This window comes from Vicugna pacos, chromosome 16 (assembly GCF_048564905.1).
Source record: "Vicugna pacos chromosome 16, VicPac4, whole genome shotgun sequence".
Classification (NCBI taxonomy): Eukaryota; Metazoa; Chordata; class Mammalia; order Artiodactyla; family Camelidae; genus Vicugna; species Vicugna pacos.
In genome coordinates, this window is record NC_133002.1 from 40,794,591 (window position 1) to 40,814,899 (window position 20,309).

General features: G+C 40.8%; 1 pseudogene; it reads right to left on the reverse strand.

The window, feature by feature from the left end:
* Positions 1-16,719: 16,719 nt before the first annotated feature.
* On the reverse strand, positions 16,720-17,348 carry LOC102545743 (small ribosomal subunit protein eS17-like; annotated as a pseudogene).
* Positions 17,349-20,309: the final 2,961 nt, after the last annotated feature.

The window sequence follows — 20,309 nt, forward strand, 5'->3', positions numbered from 1 at the left end:
CTCAAACTTTTTTGAAGTTATGTTCCTATCAGTTAAAAGAGGGTAGGTTATAACTCAGTGGTAGAGTGCATGCTCAGCATGCATAAGGTCCTGGGTTCAATCCCCAGGACCTCCACCCAAAAATAAACAAATAAACCTAATTACCTACTCCCCCAAAATTAAAAAAAATTTAACACCCATATCCAGTACAGGTTTATTTACTTAAACATTCTAAACTATTCTTTATTTTATTTAATAATATATTACTTTTTTGTTCTCACTAAAATGTCTAATATTAGCAAAATTATTAGTGATATTTAATATATTTCATTACAATATATTATACAACATATAAAACATTATTATTGTTGTTTATAAGGATAATTTTACCAAGAGCATTGTGATTGGACTTGTTTCATTATTCTTCAGCATCTTGTTTTAGCCATCTTTCTAAAGTTCTGGTTCCAAGGGTCAGTTTTTTTTGTTACTTCTTTAATGGCTACCATAACTGAAACGTTTCCTCTAAAAGATGTGTGTGTGTGTGTGTGTGTGTGTGTGTGTGTGTGTATACACACATATATATGTAAAAAAATTAACTGATACATATTTATATATATATATATATATATACACATATATATATATACACACACACAAATGGATGAACTTGTCATTGGCTGTGCTTGCTATGTAATAGTGCTAGTTTTTCAGCCCTATTAACTAACTGCACGGATGCTGCTGCTCTTGTAATGCAGTTAGTGTATTTCCATTTTCTCTGAGGTCAATCAGTTGTTTTTCTGAGCTAACAAATGGATTCAAAATCCACCGAAACATCTCTTTCTTACCTTAAACAGGTTAGAAGTTTTGACTTCTAAGTTTTCAAAGTGTACAGCTATGAGAAATTTTGCAGGTGCACACTTATGTTTTTTAGTAACAAGCCATGTAACTATGAAATATTTGAAGATCTGTTTTCAAAAATGCCTTCTCTATATAACTTGCTTTTTTAGGAAAGGAGTTAGTCACTCTTTCCATCATTGTCAAATAACACCTTTATCTTGTGTGAGAGTGTGTATGTCTGTATAGATGTCTATGGGTTTTGTTTTGTTTTTTTTAAGATTTAGAGTACTACTAACAGCTGCTGGCCTTCACAGGAAAGCTCAGCATGTTTAGTTTATTTGAATCTAGATAATATCATCTATTATATTAGGCATAATATAATGGATCTATAGATCTGCTTAATTAGGCACAGATAAACTGTCTAATAAAGCATCAAAAGCAGGTAAATCAACAAGGGCATTACTGACAACACCTCTATGCTGTGGATCCCACGCCTGGAGAAGTGAGAGCAGCACAAGGAAAGACAGGCATAACAAAGACCTGGCTAACTCCCCTTCTTCCTCTGACCATATTCTCCCTCTAACTAAGTTGTTAACAAGGGAACAGCCAACCAGGAGTTCCTTCTGGGGAGAAAAAAAGAACAACCATGATTAAAAGATAACTCATGGTACTGGCATAAGGACAGCCATATAGAGCAATGGGAGTTCAAAAATAAACTTTCACATTATAGGCAACTGTTGACAAGGATGCCAAGACAACCCCATGGGGGAAGAACAATCCTTTCAATAAATAGTGCTTGGACAACTCATATACAAATGAGTGAAGTTGACCCCTATCTCACACCGTATACAAAAATTAACTCAAAATGGATGAAAGATTTAAATGTAAGAGCTAAAATTCCAGAAATCCTAAAATGAAATAAAGGAATACATCTCCATGACCTTGGACTAGACAATGGTTTCTTAGACATGACACCAAACCAAAGCAATTAAAGAAAAGAATAGATAAATTGGACTTCACCAAAATTTGAAAAAAACTTTTGTGTTTCCAAAGACACCATCAAGAAAGTAAAAAGACAATTCACAGAATGAGAGAAAATATTTGCAAATCATATATCTGATAAGAGATGTATATCTAGACTATATAAAGAACTCTTACAACTCAACAACAACAACAAAATAAACAACCCAATTAAAAAATGGGCAAAGGATCTAGACATTTCTGCAAAGATACACAAATGCCCAGTAAGCACTAGAAAAGATGCTCAACATTGTTCAAGCCAACAGAGAAATGCAAATGAAGACCACAATGAGGTATCACTTCATACCTACTAGGATGGCTGTAATACAAAAGACAGAATAAAAATGTTAGCAAGAATGTGGAGAAATAGGAACTTTTACACATTACTTGTGGGCATGTAAAATAGTGCTGCCACTTGGGAAAACATTTTGACAGTTCTTTGAAAGAATAAACATAGAACTATCATATAGTCCAACAATTCCACTCCTAGGTATATATCCAAAAGAAGTGAAAAAATGTGTGTGCACAAGATTTGCATATGAATGTTTATACAGCATTATACATAATTAAAAAGTGGAAATAATCCAAAGATCTATAAACCGACGAATGGATAAACAAAACATGGTCTATCCACACGATGGAATATTATTTAGCCATAAAATGAAATGAAGTACTAACACATGTCACAACGTGGATGAACTTTGAAAGTATTATGCTAAGTGAAAGGAGCCAGTCACAAAATACCACATATTGTATTATTCCATTTATATGAAATGTCTACAAAAGGCAAATTCATAGAGACATCAAGTAGATTTAGAGGTTGCCTATGGCTGGGAGACTGGAGAAGAAATGAGGAGTGACTGACAATGGGTGTGGGGTTTCATGTTCTAAATTTGATTGTGGCAATGGTTGCACAACTCTGCCAATATACTAAAAACCATTGAATTGTACACTTTAAATGGGGGAATTGTATGGTACAGAAACTAGACCTCAATAAAATGTTATTTTTTTGAAGTAACTCTCCATTGTTCTGAAAGACAAAATGAGAAAGGGACCGAACCCTAAGGAACTTCAAGGGAAGAGGGAAGCATTCTTTTAATGAAGTTTCTTCCTTAATCAGTGACTACTCTGGGAGATCTTCTTGCATCTGATCTAACAAATTCCAAAGCTACTGACATAGTCCTGTCTGCTGCAGCTCACATTGAAGGGATTAGCCAAAAGGCAGTTCGATGCAGATGGCCCGCACTCATTCTCAGGCCCTGGGGAGCCAGAGCCCCTCCCCGACTCCTCCTACCTCTGTCAGGTCTGCAGGATGTGGTTGTCCAAGCATGGCTGACAGTCCTGCTAAGACTCCTGGTCTGATTGAGGAATTACCTGGAGAGAGAAAGGTTCACTTCCCAGTGGTTTCCAGTGAAGAGGTTTTCCCCAAGAGTCTTGTATTAGAAGATGCTTCAGAGGGTGGGACACTCAGGGCTGGGACCTCAAGAGAACCCCCATTGCCACCCTCTGAGGACCTAACCCTATGCTACTTTCCCCACGACTCTGAGAGAATCAAATTCAAGAGCTTCAATCTGTCCTCTACTAAATTTCAATTCCCTTTCCAGTGGTCCCATCCTGCCAGTAAAGCAAGTTGTTTCTGTCTGTACAGTCTGCAGTGTTTGTGGTGAAAGAGAAGGAGACCTGCCCCTTCCCCTGCTCCCCAGTGAGGCCTATGAAGAAAGGACCAGAAAGTTGACCTCTGGAGGGCAGGTAAATTTGAAGTGGAAAATGCAAAACATGGCTACAGAGCAGCCAGGGGCCAGGTTGGCTGGACTACAGGTTCATCTAGGGGACTAGAGGAAAACAGAGCTGTGCCCGAGGCCATTCTGGTCAAAGCCCTGGAGGCCTGGCTGAGAAACAGGAACTCATTGCTTACAGCCCCAATGTACAAAAGATGGCCATTACCCAAGTACAAAAAGACTCACCTATGTCCTTAGCCTTGGATCTCAGTAAAGAAAACATCCTTTAACGTCTGTGGAAGTCCAAGACAAAGGTTTATCTTCAGCTCCAACTGTAGAATTTCAAATGTAGGAATAATTTCGTATTTGTCAGACTCTTGGTTGCACACGTCAGAAGCCACCTGCAGTTTACCTGAACAGAAGAATATTGGTGGGTCACAGAATGGGTGGGGAGGTGGGGTGACTGCCTCCAGGAAACAGGCAGGAACCAATGGAGGTGAGTCAGCAGGAAACCCAGCCCAAGATGTGATATAGGAACATCACTCGCGGGCGCAGGCACTGCTATGATGCTCTCTGAGAGCTCCTGTGTCTCTCCATCATCATCCCTCCAACACCTTCATTACTGGCTGCAGCATCCCACTGGCTGAGCCAGGAAGCAGGACAGGGAATATCTGGCCTCTTTTAGCTCCCACAGGCAGGGAACCCCCCTCCCCAATTAAGACCTTCCAAAAATGGAATTCCAACTAAATAGGAATGAGATCCAGGTGCTGCACAGCACCCCACCTTCCACCAAAAAATCACATTTTGGGACTATCTTTTAAAAAAAAGGACTACTCTTCAATCTTCTTCCAGTTTTAATTCAAAGACATGGTAGGTTTTTAAAGGATATATTTGAGATCCAGGCAATTTGTCTTATACAGTACTTTGGAGGGCAGTATAGGAGAGTCCGTTAAGTATGTGGCTTGAACTCAGACCAGACCTGGGTTTGAAAGCCAGATCTGCCGTTTCCCAGCTATGTGGCCATGAGCAAGCGAATTAGCCTCTTTGAGCCTATGCTCATCTGTAACATGGGGTCATTATAGTACCTGCCTTACAGCTTTGGACTTTGTGGTTTAAGTGAGATAATGCTTGCAAAGATCTTACCAGTGCTTGGCACCTGGGAAACATTCAGTAAGTATCAGCTATGATCACTTAGGTATGAAAAATTAACATGGTTGCTTTGGGCCACACACCTTGGATTTTAAGTCCAGGCATGTGGAGCCACACAGGGGTGGAGGGAGACCCAGACATTCACTTACATTTACTCCTATTTCCCCACATTCCTTTTATTGTTTAAGGCCATGAGCTTTGGTGCCAGAGATTTTTATTTGAATCCAGACCTGCCATATAGTTGCTGGTCACCTCAAGTGAGCTGTTTGACTTTCTGTAACCCTCCATTTTTTCATCGCAACATGGGAATAATAATGCTATCACATAGCAGCACCATGCAAAGTATTTGAGATGACTTACATGGGGTACTTAGCACAGCCGCCTTGTAGCTGAGAGGAGTCCTCATTGTTATTCATTTGTCCTTATGGGCTGGGAGAGAAGTAACACCTCCCAAGAGGCTTCACTTCCTTCTGTAACACTCACCACATGTAAGTTTCCCTGTCTGATGTTAAAGTCATCTGGCAGGGATTCTTTGAACTTCTACAAAAAAGTATTCTTTAATCATCTTTCCCCTCCCCCAAGTTTTATTGTGATATAACTGACACACAGCTCTGTATAGGTGTAAGGTATACACCACATAATGATTTGACATATTGTACATATATAATATTGTAAAAGGACCACGGTCATTCTTCCTTGTGATGAGAACTTTTAGGTTTTTAAAGTTCATCTTGACAGTAGGAAGTCGCTCTTGTGGGAAATGCTATATGTCATGTCACATGGAGCATAGCAGTAGGCACGTGGGAGGGGCTCAGTCATTGAACTGAGGTGCATTTCTTAAGCAGGTCAGTCTCAATATTTATTTTACCCTCCTCAATTTACTTGCCTGTCCTACTTAAATAGATTCTCTGTGTATAGGGCATGAAACTTCTGTGTCATTAAATCACTAAATAATTATCAAACACTCCATCTATAAGAGTGAATATGAGTGATTTTGACCAAAATACTAAAAATGTGAGTATTGAAATAAATGCTTAGAATGACAGCAGCAAAGGTGTGAGTCATATGGAGAGGAAACAGTTTTACAAGAGAAGGGCAAATAAGAAGTGAGAAATTCTCACCACCATCAATACCATCAATGTCATCATCCCACTTAATATGTGCTGCCAAGCACCAAGCTGAGTAGTTGACAGGCAATATGGCAACAAGCCTGTGAGTTAATTATTTTATAGGTCAGAAGAGTGAGATATATAGATAGAAAAGGTCACAGTAGTAAGTTAGAACCAAGATCTGAACCCAACCTCTCTAACCATAAAGCCTGTGCATTTAAATATTGTGCCAAAATTTTATAAGATAATATTTTCTCATATAAATAGTGCAGTAATTGGAAGTCATGTTCTTAACTCAGGACTATGAAGCTAATACATTTTTGACATGAGCAGCAAGGCATCAGAAAAACAGATAGCAGCAATAAACTCTATCTTTTAAGATGTACAATTATGCTCCACAACATAAATATATACTCAAGGGCTGTCAAAGTATTTCAAAATGTACATGCAATATAGTAATAAACATAGCTGTGTTCAGAATCTTCTGTATCATAAATTTGACCTAACATTAATATCTTGCCTGTAATAAACATTTAATTAAAGGTAATTTTCTATGTACCCTGAGACTTCAGAAAAACTTTTCGGATGACTGAACAGGCCAGTTGGGTTTTAAAAGCTGCCCAAAGAAATTTTATAATTTGCCTTCTTTTTTTTTCTCAGTGCCTTCTATTTTTCTCATATTTAAAATTATATCATTTGGTGCAGAGGCATACTTGACACCCTATTGACAGCCGTCACAGTCCTTCATACTCTGCTGGGAAGCTATACAAGCCGAGAGAAGCATCAGGAGATTCCTCAGAGAACTGCTGAGGCCGGCAGACAAGCAGAAGAGTGTACGAGGTCTGTGTACACACGTGCATGAGCCCTGAGTATATGCATTTGTGTTTGTAGGTGCAGGTGCATGCATGGAAGCACATGATTGGTGCATACATATGTGAGTATGTTCATGTATGTGTGTGTCATGTGCAGATGTGCGTGTGCTGGGGGACAAAGAATGACTTGAGATACTGCTTCCTGAATCCTGAGATACTTGTGGTGGGGTTTGGGGGCAACACAAATTCTTAACCCCTGTTTAAGGCAGTCCTTACCAGGGAGTCCCTAGGGAGAGGAAGAATTGCAGAAACCTCTCAAAGAAATAAAAGAGCAGTATACCAAATGGCCACTATTAACTCTTACAAAGATGAATGAAAATGTAAATAAAGAGCTAAACTGAGCATTAAACCCACCAGGATGCTCAGAAGGAACTAGCCTGGCTCTGCGACATCACAGAAACCAGGGATAACTATTTCTTTTAACCTCTAAGGTGTGTTTCTTTTTTGAAAGTCTCTTTCTAGGTTGGGTTTCCCAGAGCCGAAGCCTGAGGTGAGAAACTGTGTGCACATGATTTATTAAGGAAGGGCCCCCAGGAGAAATCAGGAAAAGAGTGGGCGAAGGGGGAAAGGGAAGAAACCAGCAAGACTGCCATTTGACAAGATGCTGCAGGGAACTCTGGAATGCCAGTCACACCGGTATCTCTTCCACCCAAAGGCAAGGGAGTCGCACGCCCCACTGGTGGTCATACGTTAAGGACCATTCCAGGAGGATGAAAACTAGGCACGTCCAGAGTCACAGGTGCAGGCCGTTGTAAACAAAGGCACACTTGAAGCTGGGGAGAAATGACCAAATGATTAAAAAAAAAATCTGGGAGGATCTGGGCAGAGCACCAGTAACCCACCCTCTCTAGTGACAGTTTATGAGACCCCGGCCCTGCGGGGTATGCAGCAGGCACTACAATGGAGATGGAACCAACAGCCCAGCAGCCCAAACCATGAAGGAATGTTGTAAGAGGAATTTGAAACTCTTGAAGTACCATAAAGAATTAAGATGACTGCCAGCTTCTGACCTTCTCTTGTTACTTTTTGTTAAGCCCATTCTGTTGGGAAGCATCAGCACATGGTAGGTAAGGGACTGACGTTGGGGGCTACCCAGCCCTGGTTTTGAATATAAGATCCGTCATGTATTCGTTAAGAGACCGTTTGGCAAGTTTCCTAACCTCTCTGGGCCTCAGCTTCCTCATCCATAAATGGTACATACATCATAAGGCTGTTCTAAGGAATCAACGAGTTATTGTAAAACATTTAGAGTGGTGTTTGGTAACGAAGTAAGCACTCAGTTAGTGATTGTTAAGTTAAATTGATGCTGATCATGTCCCCTCCATGGTTACTCGTAGAAAAAAAGACTTTGGAAATCTCCCAGGGGGTTCTCTTCTTCAGAGGCAGTAGAATGGGGATGGGGTGGAGAGAGAGAAGACTGTGTCCTGATCAGTCACGGGGCTGCAGAAAGGGAAACCAGGGGAGGGCAGGAGCAGGGATGTAACTGTGGGATGGACAGTAGGCAGGCCCAGCACTGGGGTGTGGGAGGAAAAAGAAGATGAATCGAGGACCTAGCCTGAGAACCCAGAGTGTTTTCAGAACATGAAGAACTCCATCACAAGTGGCCGGTGGAGCCCCCACGCAGGGGAACCCTCACGACAAAGACTGTACTGTGAAACAGAAATCACCCATGGTTTGGCCAAGAGTCGCATGCTTGGACCATGGCTGCCAAATGACTAGCTGATGGGTAGAGTCTTTGAAAACTGGTTCATGGAGGCTGAGTAACTGGAAATGTGCAGAGCAGCTGTATGTGAAATTGAGATAAGGGAGATGACCTGTGTGGTTGTTGCTGGAGCTCTCCTACCCCCCAGGACACTGGCTTTCAGACTAGGACACCTCGCTTTCCCCTCCTGCAGTGAAAACAGCAACGCAAGTCCAGAGTTTGGTGTCAGGCTGCCTGGGTTATATCCTGACCGCCCACAAACTGGGTGACTTAAGCCAAGCGCGTAACCTCTCTGAGCCTCTGTGCTCTCATCTATAAAATGGAGTGAATTATACAACCTACCTCACGGTGGTGATTTGGTTTTGGTTTCAGTTTTATTTTTTCGAGATCCTTTGGGATCTACAGCACAGTGCCTGGTATACAGCATGTGATCAAAACGTCTCATCTGTTATTATTTGGCTAAAATTCCTGATACAAGCCTCACTCTTGTTGAGCTTATTTAAATACCATTAGCTTTTTGGTTAGTTATGGTTTATACAAGCAGAATATAAAAATATTATCTTTTCAAGCAGAAGAGAACATTTTCAGACCTTCTTTGTTTTCATCAGTAAAACCCTGTTTTCAAACCAATGTCTATTAGAAGCCTGATATGTAAAACCAATGAAAGCTGCTCTGGCTGAATCTGTGGGGGAGCTGGAGCCTGGACAATTGGCCTCATCCTTCCTCAGCCAGTACCTCAGACACCCGGGAGAGCCCTGGGCTCCTGGAATAAAAATACCTGCCATTCCCTACCTTTACCCTAGTGTCTCCTCTTACAATCTGAACTTCACCAGGGGAAGTGACTCATTCAAGATCTCCCCAGCTGGACAATAACAGTTCCCTTTGACAGTTTCCCACACTTCCATCATCTGAACAATTGTTGTTTTTACTGACTAAAAGCAGCATTGGATTGGTTTATTTAACAACTATTCGGTTAATATACATAGTTCATTGTACAGGAACTCTTAGCCGTGTTATAAGCAATTATATCCATGAATCTCATATTTGATATTACATATTTTTAATATACATTAAAAAGAAAAAGTATGAAAATTTAAAACAAAATTTGTTCATACACCATTTAAAGTTCACTTGTGCACATACACCCTGATCTCTCCAGAGATTTCCGTGATTTGTGTATTACATTGTGGAAAATACTGCTCTGTGTGCAAAAGAGAAAATACCTTAGCTTTTTTTTTCCACTTTTTTTGGGGGGAGGGGGTGGGGAGGAGGTAATTACGTTTATTTATTTATTTTCTTTTGGGGAAAAAAAATTGTTTTAATGGAGGTATTGGGGATTGAACCAAGGACCTCGTGCATGCTAAGCATACACTTTACCATGGAGATGTACCCTTCCCATAAAATAGCTTAACTTTAAGGAAGTCAGTTTAGGGGAGGAACTGTGTCTTTACCAGAGACCACAAGGTCCAGGGATTTGCTAGGCCCTGTTCCCTGTGGGCCTCAGTTCAACAGGATGACACAAGTTTAGAATGAGATTAAAGGATGATTCCAGTGAAGCTGGTTTGAGCCTTAGTTTATTGTTTTGTTTTGTTTTAGCTTAGAAACAAGAGGTGGGAAGGCACTGAACCCCAGGCTCTTTAGAAACTGTCTCCTGTTCTGTAATTAAATGGGTTCTACGCACTGTGCCATGTTTGGATTTCTAACTTTTGAGAGCTTTTCTGTATATCTTTCCTGTGGATACTTTGTATTAAGAAAGCTGCATTCATTCACCCAGCCTTTGTCATTACAGCGAGAGGCTGCAGGGCTTCGTATGGTGAGGAAATCATTCACACCTTGGAATGTTAATTGCACTTGCTCCTCAGCCTGGAGGCTCAAAATGCAGGAGGATCCTTGTGCAACAGTATCCGCCCTATTCTTGTCTGGCTGGCTCTGGCTTTAGCAATGAAGAAAGAGGAAGAAAATCATTTCAGTTTTGCCTAGAGTTAAGGTTAGCCTTTTTAAGGTTCCCCCTCACTTCAAATAAAGCAACCTACACAGTCTGTACCAGATTTAGAAATATAATGCTTTTTCCATCCTCTTCAAAGGTCAATTTGTTTAGCTGACTTTTTCCGTTTGGTGCATCTCCTATCATTGGCTGGTCACCTGAGATCTGACACAAAGGTAATATAACCCAAGACAGGTCAGGTGTACCCCACCTTTGGATTTCACATTCAGAAGATCTAATATTTTTTCCAATTACACAGCATCAGAGCCCCACTGTTTACAAAAATCTTCAAGAAACTTGGGAAACACAGACTAGCTAATCAACCTGGCCCTCGCTGATGATAAAAAGATGACAAAGGATAAAGCATCATCAATATACCAGCTGAAATCACAAACTTTCATTTTAGACAGAAGTGAGTTTGAATCCTCACTCTAGTGATCATGAGACTTGGAGCAAGTTCACTAACCTTCTGTGCTTCAGTGCCTTCACTTATATTGCAAGGGTACAAATAGTACCTACATCACAGGTTTTCTTTGAGGAGTAAATGAAATAATATACATGAAATAGCACAAATGACCTGAAGTAGACATGGTCGTTGTGACAGATTCCATGGATTGGCCCACACAACATCCACTCCAACCCTTTCTAAAACCCACAGCAACTAGACTCTTTTGTAACTAGGGTTCTGCTTATGACCTGGGTTCTGCTTATGACCCAGGTTCTGCTAAGCACCTGCTCCAGGAAGGTGATAGTGATTCAAATGAAGTGGCAGTTGCTCTTGGGTGGAGCCATCTTTTTGCGAGAATGATGGCGGAGAAGCTTTGGTAAAGCTTCCAGTGTCCAGCCCCTAGTATCATAGGTATTGAGGGGCGGGCAGCCACAATCGGGTTTTCATGAGAACAGTCCTGTTTATGGTTGGGCATTTCTCCTGGGACTGTTCTGGTTGTGTGGCATGCTACCCCATTTCCCTGGCACCACTGGAAATTCTCTACTCTGCTCTAATCCTGTTCTGTTAAAACTAGCTACAGTGGATTCTGTTGCCTGTAACTAAAGACACAGTAATTATCAAAATGATCAATACAGTAGTTATCAGAATTCTAATCACCACAGTCAAAAAGTTTTCTTTATTAAGTATATTCAGATAAAGAACAGCATGTGTGAAAACCTTGTCCCTGCCTTCAAAATGCATTCATCCTAAAAGATAACCACATGAAAGGAAACTGGTTTTGTTTCGTTTTTGATGTCGTTTTTAAGGTTTAATTTTCTTCGGCAGCAGAAAGCGTTTTGTGAGCAACTAGCAGAAGGAACTGATTAAACCTGAAGCTTCCAGAAGAGAATTCTCATTTGGGTCTTTATGGAGGATGACAGGTGAGCCTACCTGGCAGAATGTTCTCTATAAATTATAATGGGAAAGTTGAAAGGTGTCCCAGAAAGCCAGTTAATGTGTATACATGCTGGGCTCAGTATGCTGTATATGGTCATTAGCGTCCTCCCATCCAGGATGGGAGCACACACAGGAGTGTGCTGAATTACAATGGTGAGGATGCCTTCAAAGATGCATAATTAACAGGAGCATTGAGATCTATCTCCAGATTTTGAATTAATGAAAAGTGATGGTGTGATGGGTACAGAACTGGGTGAAGCGTGGTGTCAGTTTTACCAGGCTCCTTATCTGTCTTTGTTCTTATCTTTTAAAACCATAAGGTAAAAATTTTTTTCTCCCTACACAAACTGCTCTGATGCCATCTTCTCTGAGTGACTGTGGCCACATTGCTGACCCTCCTGTCATTTTACCTAATTTCCCATTTTTTCACTTTATAGCATTCTGGAAAAATGAAATGGCCTGTTTAAAACAGATCAGGGAATTTCCTACAAGACTAAACTAACATGCAGAATTGTCAGGTGCTTAAGTTACCTGTTTTCTGTCTTCTTTCCAAAACACACACACACACACACACACACAAAGGCTGGACCCCTGACTTAGTCAGTCAGGTGGCATATTTGTTTCCTATTGCTGATGGAATAAATTGTCACAAACTTAATGACTTGAAACAACAGAAATTTATATCTTATAGCTCTAGACATCAGAAGTGTGAAATCAGTTTTACTGGGATTTAGCCAAGTGTCCTCAATAACTGGTTCCTTCTGGAAGTTTCAGGGGAGAATCCATTTCCTTGCTTTTTTCAGCTTTTCCAGGCTGCCTGCATTCCTTGCCTCCTAGCCCCTTCCTCACATCACTTCACCCTGTTGTTTCCATGGTTACAACCCTCACTCCTGACTCTGACCCTCCTTTCTCCTTCTTACAAGGACCCTTGGGATTACACGGAGCCCAACTGAATAATCCAGGACAGTTTGTCCATCTCAAAATCTGTAATTTAATCACACATCCAAAGTCCCTTTTGTTCTATAAAGTGACATTCACAGGTTCTGGCGATTAGGATATGGACACGGGGGGTGGGTGTAAGAAACGGAGTTCTAATCACGTTTCCTCAGTCAGTGGGGGCTTACTACAAGGTTACTGTGGAGAAGTGAGAGAGAGAAAACAGGAAATCAAGAAAACAAACTGGCATTTGGGACATGACACAGATACCTGGTTATCTTGCTGGCCTCTCAGCAGCAGGTGTCTTTTGCTTGAGACTTCAGACTTCCGCCTATATCACGACTGTTTCTACTTCCTCTTTTTTCAGACCAATTACCTCAGCATCTCTCACAGTCCAACTGAGTCAGCCAGACACCATCCCTCAGAAGGTCCTCCTTTTCTGCCAAACTTTTGTATCAGGACATCCCACTGGCTGCTGTCCTACAGAGGATCGCTTTAGAAGCAGGTGCTAATCCTTGGTCTAATCAGCTTTGGCCAGGGAAGCGCAGCCACGGGACCCAAAACACAGCCCCCTAAACACATCCCCCAGTGCATGGGAACCACGAACATTTTTCTCCGAAAGGGGCTGAGAGGTGGCAAGCTTTCAGAGATTGTTAGACTTCTCTCCAAAAATGATGTCAGTGATCTCAGAGTTTGTGCGACAATTTTTTGCCTTCTGATTTTTAAAAGCTTGTATGTTTATAGGGGCATGTTACACATGGGTTTTAGTTACCATTGCGAAGTATTCTTTTAGTTGCCATTTACAAAGTATTCTTAAGAGAAAAGAAATTGTAACATGTCCAAAAATAAGTAAAGAAGGAATTCTTCAGGAAGTTACAGGCTTGTCCTGATAGCCGGTAGTCTAATCATTAGCAAGGATATGCAAATCACTAAAAGGAAGTCTTCAAGGTCAAAGGCCTTTCTGGTACTTCAGATTATATAAAGCAACACACTGGAATTCCCAGGCCTTGAGCCATCTATGAAAAATAGCCCTTAGAGCTTCCAGGACACTGAGTTTAACTCAGAAACCTTTTGATAAACATTTGCTCTCTTTCTCAGAAGAGATCTAGGAAAGGAGCGAAGTCACCATAAAGTAGCACAGACACAAACTGACTGCTCTTTAATGGGAGGCAAAGAGCCTGTTACACTTATATTCTTGGATTATGTCAGATAATCATAGGTTCAGCCACTGGATTCGTCATACCAGGAATTTCATAATCACTGTGTAATTGACACAGACCTTTAAACAGTCCTTTCTCCCTGGAAGCTAGTTTACTGTTGGAATTAAATGAACTGTCACTCTCTGGGGAAAATGGAACCAACTTTTCACTTGGCTCTCCTTGGCTGTGAGTAAGGGCTTTCCAGGAGTTAGTGCTCTTCTTCACCAAGCTGTCCGAGGGGAAACAAGCAGACTGTCTTTAAGGATGCAAAGATTCTCTAAGTGGGAGCCCAGCGCAAAGGCAGAGGAGGAAGTATTTAACACCCAGACTGTTGGAAGTCATTAACTGATTTTGCTGTGTGTATTTCCACTACATAAACACCAGCATTTAATGAAGCCTCCATGCAGTCCAGGCACACCTACTCTAGCTTAGACTCTGGAGCCGAAGGGTGGTTCAGATCCTAGCTTGGCCACTTGACAGCCATCTGACCTTTGGCAGATGGGACCAACAGGGGTACATGTTCCACAGGACTTTTGTGATGATTAAAAGCAGGTAAAATGCACATCAACTCTGGGTGAGCAGAAGCCCTTGACAAGCCATTTACTTTTGTTATCCATCATCTATTCTCACCACTCCAGATCTCTAAGTCCTGTCTAGTGTAATGTCACACTCCTCAAACTACGATGCTCTTTCTCCCTTCTTTACTACTCAGTCATCTGGGCTCTCCAGCCTCCCAGGAACACTTTCAAACACCTAAACATAGTCTAGGTGCTGCCTGCAAACACTCCATTTGCTTTTGATGGCTTCTTCTCCTTCCCTATGTTCTGAGCAACTTTCTGTCACTTAAGAGCCTCCTCTCTTTCCCTATAGTTGTTGTTGTTTTTTTTTTTTCTAATTGAAGTATAGTCAGTTACAATGTGTCCATTTCTGGTGTACAGCCTAATGTCCCAGTCATGCATATATATTTACATATATTCATTTTCATATTATTTTTCATTAAAGGTTATTACAAGATATTGAGTATAGTTCCCTGTGCTATGCAGAAGAAATTTGTATTTTTATCTATTTTTATATATTGTGGTTAACATTTGTCTCCCCCTAGTTCTTCATTCCAGGTCTTCTCTTTCCCTACTCTTGTCCCTCTAAAGGCCAGTCTAAATTGGGTAGGAAATTTCCACCAAGTTTTGAAAATGTGAAATGTGCTCAGGTTGGGAGAAGAAGGAAGGGAGGGACATGTGCCTGTGGCTGGCACACAGGACATGCTCAGCAAACACTTGGGTTGTGCACGTGTCTGCACAGAATAGGTCTCCCAGGCTTCTGCTTCTTTTTGTTGCTGTTGTTGTCTGTTTTGTCTTTTTTAGGGGGGTGGGGAGGTAATTAAGTGTATTTATTTATTTTGATAGAGGTACTGGAGATCAAACCCAGGACCTCATGCATGCTAAGCATGCAGCTCTACCCCTGAGCGCTACCCGCCTCCTTGTCTGCTTCTTGGTGGGGTCAGATATCCATGATGGATCTGTTTTTCATCTTTGCAAGTTTAGAAACTTAATTTTTCATGGAAGCGTAGAATCTGGGAAATGATTCACAATAACCGCACTTACAGGATATCTACTTCCTGGCCTTAAAGTCCCTGGGAAAGTAAACTAGTTCGTATTGAAAAGTGCATTATTTGAAAGAGGATGGTTTTGAGAGGAATGTACTTCTTCTAGGCTGGAAAATTAACCTTGCTCTCTTAAAGACTGTGTGTTTTTTGAAAAAGACTCTTAGACATAGAAGACAAACTTATGTTTACCAGGGAGAACTGGGGGAGGAAGGGATAAATTGGGAGTTTGGGATTGGTTGATACAAACTACTATGTACAGAATAAATAAACAACAAGGTCCTATTGTATAGCACAGAGAACCATATTCAATGGCTTGTGTGTACATATTTATGCCAATAGTTCTCAAACTTGAGCATGTATCAGAATTACCTGGAGGACTTTTTACAACAGACTGCCTGGCCACAGCCCGGAGTTTCAGATTTGGTAGATCTGAGGTAGGAAACCAGGAGTTGTTATGATGTCCCAGGTGGTACCAATGTTGCTGGTCAGAGTCTCACTTGTGACCACCTCTGCCCTATGTAATAAAAGGGTTCACATCTTCCTTCCTTTCCCAGGTCTGACGTGAGGCTCGCCTGCTGCACATTGGCCACCCCTGGGGAAATACCAGGAGAAAGAAATACAACACAGGAGGGGGCGAAATGATATTGTTAATTTGAAATTTATTCATTTGAAATTCTGCATTTCAAGCTAAGTTGAAATTTTATTGTGCCATTACCCCCAGTTTCTCATGGGTCTGGAGCAAGGATGGGCAGCAGTTAAGATGGGCGGGGAGGCACTGAAAGTAGGATTGGGTTAGTTTCAGGGCAAGGGAGGGGCCTCCGTTCTCCCTTCCCCAACACGTGGCATTCAGCCTCCTCCAGCTAGCCTTCAATCTACTCTATTATTATAAAAGTCTGGCTTGTATAGGATTTTGTAAAACCTCTTATCATGAAAAGTATCAAATGTATTGAAAAATTGGAAGAATAGTACAATGTACACCCATATATCTACCACCAAAATGAAATCGTGTTTACATTCTATTTGTTTCATTTATATATGTAAAATATGTACTTTTTGCTGAAGCCATCTTCAAGACATAAGGACATCTACATAACTCCAATGTCATTATCACCTAAAAAGTAACCATCCTCCCCAGTATCGTCTTAAACCATTCTTTTAGTTTATTCCACAAAAGGTCATTTGTAGATGCTGGTTTTTCTGAATCAGGATCCAATCAAGGGGCACATGTGCTCTTAATCTTAAGCAGGGCAGGGACTAGAGTGAGGTGATTTAAAGGGCACTGAAAAACTCAGTACTCAAGGGAAATAATATTTCAACACAATATTTCAAAAAATCAATTTGGCACATTACAGACTGCATGCCAGCTGCCTGTTTGTGTAAAGTTTCTGTTGTTGCCGTCATTGTCATTGTCCGAGATTTACTGAAAATATGACAGCACAGCAGAAAGATTCAAACGCCTCCACGTGGTGTTTTGAAATCTGTCCCAGCCGTGGGCTGAGTGACCTGGAGGTTGGACAGGCTGCCAAAGTCTGAGAGCTGCAGCGTTTCCTGGTGTCAGGATCTACTTCAGTGATTTCCTGATCCCGGGCAGAGGAGACCCCAGCAGTGTAATCATCTCTCCTTGCTCTCTCCTGCTCCTGCAGCTTGATGGAGACACCTCACATGACCTCTCTGTGTCCTTTTCATCAGATGTGTGACATTGCCTGCTGTCTTCTTGCAGAGCTTTGCTGGGAATGACAGCCTTCGTCTTGCACACCTGCTGGTGAGCGTAGAGGTGGTCGCCCAGGTGCGTGTAGTGCTTTTTGGAGATAAGTTGGGGTTGCGTTCTTCATAGTTTTGGTGTGAATGTGGCCCATGCTGACGAGTCCCTGGTGAAAGAGCTGTAAATAAAATTTGAGGGCAAGGGGCTGGGATTAGGGTGAGGTGAGTGAGAGACTAGACTGTGCAAATTCAGAGTCTTTATTTAAACTTCTGATATTTTATTCATTTTAGGGTTTTTTTTTCCATTAATTTTGGTTTTTAAAACTATTGCATTAAAATATAATTTCTCTTGATCATTGAATCTTTTTTGTTTGTTTTTACTGTCTAAACATTTTTTTTAAAAAAATTGAAGTATAGTTGATTTACAATGTTGTAATAGTTTCTCATGTTCAGCATAGTGATTCAGTTATACATATATATTTTGTCATTTTTTTTTTAGCTTTTGTGTGTGTGTGTGGAGGAGGGAGTGATTAGGTTTATTTACTTATATATTTATTTTAGAGGAGGTACTGAGGATTGAACCCAGGACCTCATGCATGCTAATCATGCGCTCTACCACTGAACTATACCCTCCCCCCTTCTTTTTCACATTCTTTTTCATTACAGGTGACTGCAAGCCATTGAATATAGTGCTTTGTGCTATACCGTAGGACCTTTCTGATCACTGGGTCTTTTGACATCTTCTTAAATGTTGCACTTAAGGCAAAGGCCTCACTCACAACACCCTAATCCCAGCCTTGCTCTTAACTCTCTTTGAGTACAGAACAGCTCTCCTTCACTTGTTTATACCCTTAACTTTGTTTACTCTTTCATTAAACATTCATGGAGTACACAGGGAGAGAAACAGACAAAACTCTCTGCAGAGAAAATTAAAACCCATGATAGAAGGAAGAAACATTCTAACGTTGGCCATGGCAACGTACTGTGCAGAAGCACCACACAACAGAACCAGAACAGGGGAAGACCAAGGACATCCCCCCCCCCCACAGCCACCTGAGGATCTTCCTCATCCCCCAGCTGAGAAAAGACTAGAAATTGAGATGAGAAAAAAAGCCCTCCCATGACTCCTTCTAGCTCCTACTTCCTCATTTTTCTGCCCCTCTTTACGGTCAAACGTCTCCAATTTTGACTTTTCTGAGGAGGTCATGCCTGGTGTTTTCTAGAATGGCTCAGGTTCTGGATTATGGCTTCTTTCCTTGTGGTGTCATAGAGCTTGTTCCTCTGTCTCCTGCATTTCCCCCAGATTGGACCTACAGGCTTAACTAAATTCAGGTTAACCATTTGGGTAAGAGTCCTTCAGATGTGAAGCAGTGTGTGTCATATTGCACCACTTTGGGAGGCACAGGATGTCGGATGGCTCCACGTTTCAGGGTATTTTTTAACTCATTGATTCTGAGTCAATATGTGGATTGGATTCTGAGAGGGACCGTTCAACACAATCTGCACAATCCAGGCAGATGGAACTAGAGACTCAGAATGTGATGGGAGCATGACCGAACTGTGGAATTCCACTTAGTAGGCCATATAGTTCTCATTCGTTTTATGAAACAATATGGGTGTCTTGCACAAAATTAGTTTATGCGTTGGGAACCTCATGAATTGAATGGTATTTCTAACAATGTTTATAATTTTATTTTCTATCTAAATAAAAGTTTAATTTGGAATAATTTTGGATTTACAGAAAAGTTGCAAAGATTTGCCATGTATTCTTCACCCAGTCTCCCTTAATGTTAAAATCTTATACAACCATGATAGATTTGTCAAAACGAAGACACTAACTTGATACAACAATATTAACTAAAGTACAGACTCTATTCAGAGCTCACAAGTTTTCCCATTAATTTCCTCTGTTCCAGAAGGCCATGTTGCCTTTAGTAAGTCCCTTCCTTCCTCCCTGTCTTTCTTTCTTGAGATTGAAGCGATTTTTAAATTGCAGTAAAATATATACAACATAGCATTTGCCATGTTCACCATTTTTAAGTGTACAGTTCAGTGGCATAAAGTACATTCACATTGTTGAGCAATCATCATCACTAACCATCTCTGGAACTTTTTCATCATCCTAAACTGAAATTCTGTACCCATTAGACAAGTAAGTTTCTCTTAAAGGTATTAATTTTCAAACTGCCAATGCATCAAATTTAGGACAGAGGGTATAACTCAATGGTAGAGTGCCTACTTAGCCTGCATGAGGTCCTGGGTTCAAGCCCCAGTGCCGTTAAACTAAATAAATAAGCCTAATTATCCTCTCAAAAAATAAATAAAATAAAGAAATACATTAAAATTAAATAATGTCCAAAACAAATAACCCAATTAAAAAATGGGCAGAAAATCTAAATAGATATTTCTTCAAAGAAGACATCCAGATGGCCAAGAGGCACATGAAAAGTGCTCAATATCGCTAATTATTAGAGAAATGCAAATCCAAACTACAATGAAATATCACCTCACATCAGTCAGAATGGCCATCATCAAAAAGACCACAAATAATAAATGCTGGAGAGGGTGTGGAGAAAAAGGAACCCTCCTACACTATTGGTGGGAATGTAAGTTGATGCAGCCACTATGGAGGACACTATGGCTGTTTCTTTAAAAACTAAAAATAGATTTACCATATAATCCAGCAATCCCATTCCTGGGCACATATCCAGAGAAAACTATAATTCAAAAAGACACACACACCCCAATGTTCACAGCAGCATTATTTACAATAGCCAAGACACAGAAGGAATCTAAATGTCCATCGACAGATGAATGGATAAAGCAAATGTGGTCTATATTATACAGTGGAATATTACTCAGCCATAACAAAGAATAAAATAATGCCATTTGCAACAACATGGATGGACATAGAGATTACCATATTAAGTGAAGTAAGTTAGACAGAGAAAGACAAATATCATATGATATAATATATGTGGAATCTTAAAAAAAGATACAAATTCTATTTACAAATCAAAAACAGACTCGTGGATATGAAAAAAACTATGGTTACCAAAGGGGAAAGGGGGGAGGATGGATAATTCAGGGGCTGGGGATTAACAGCCACACATTAC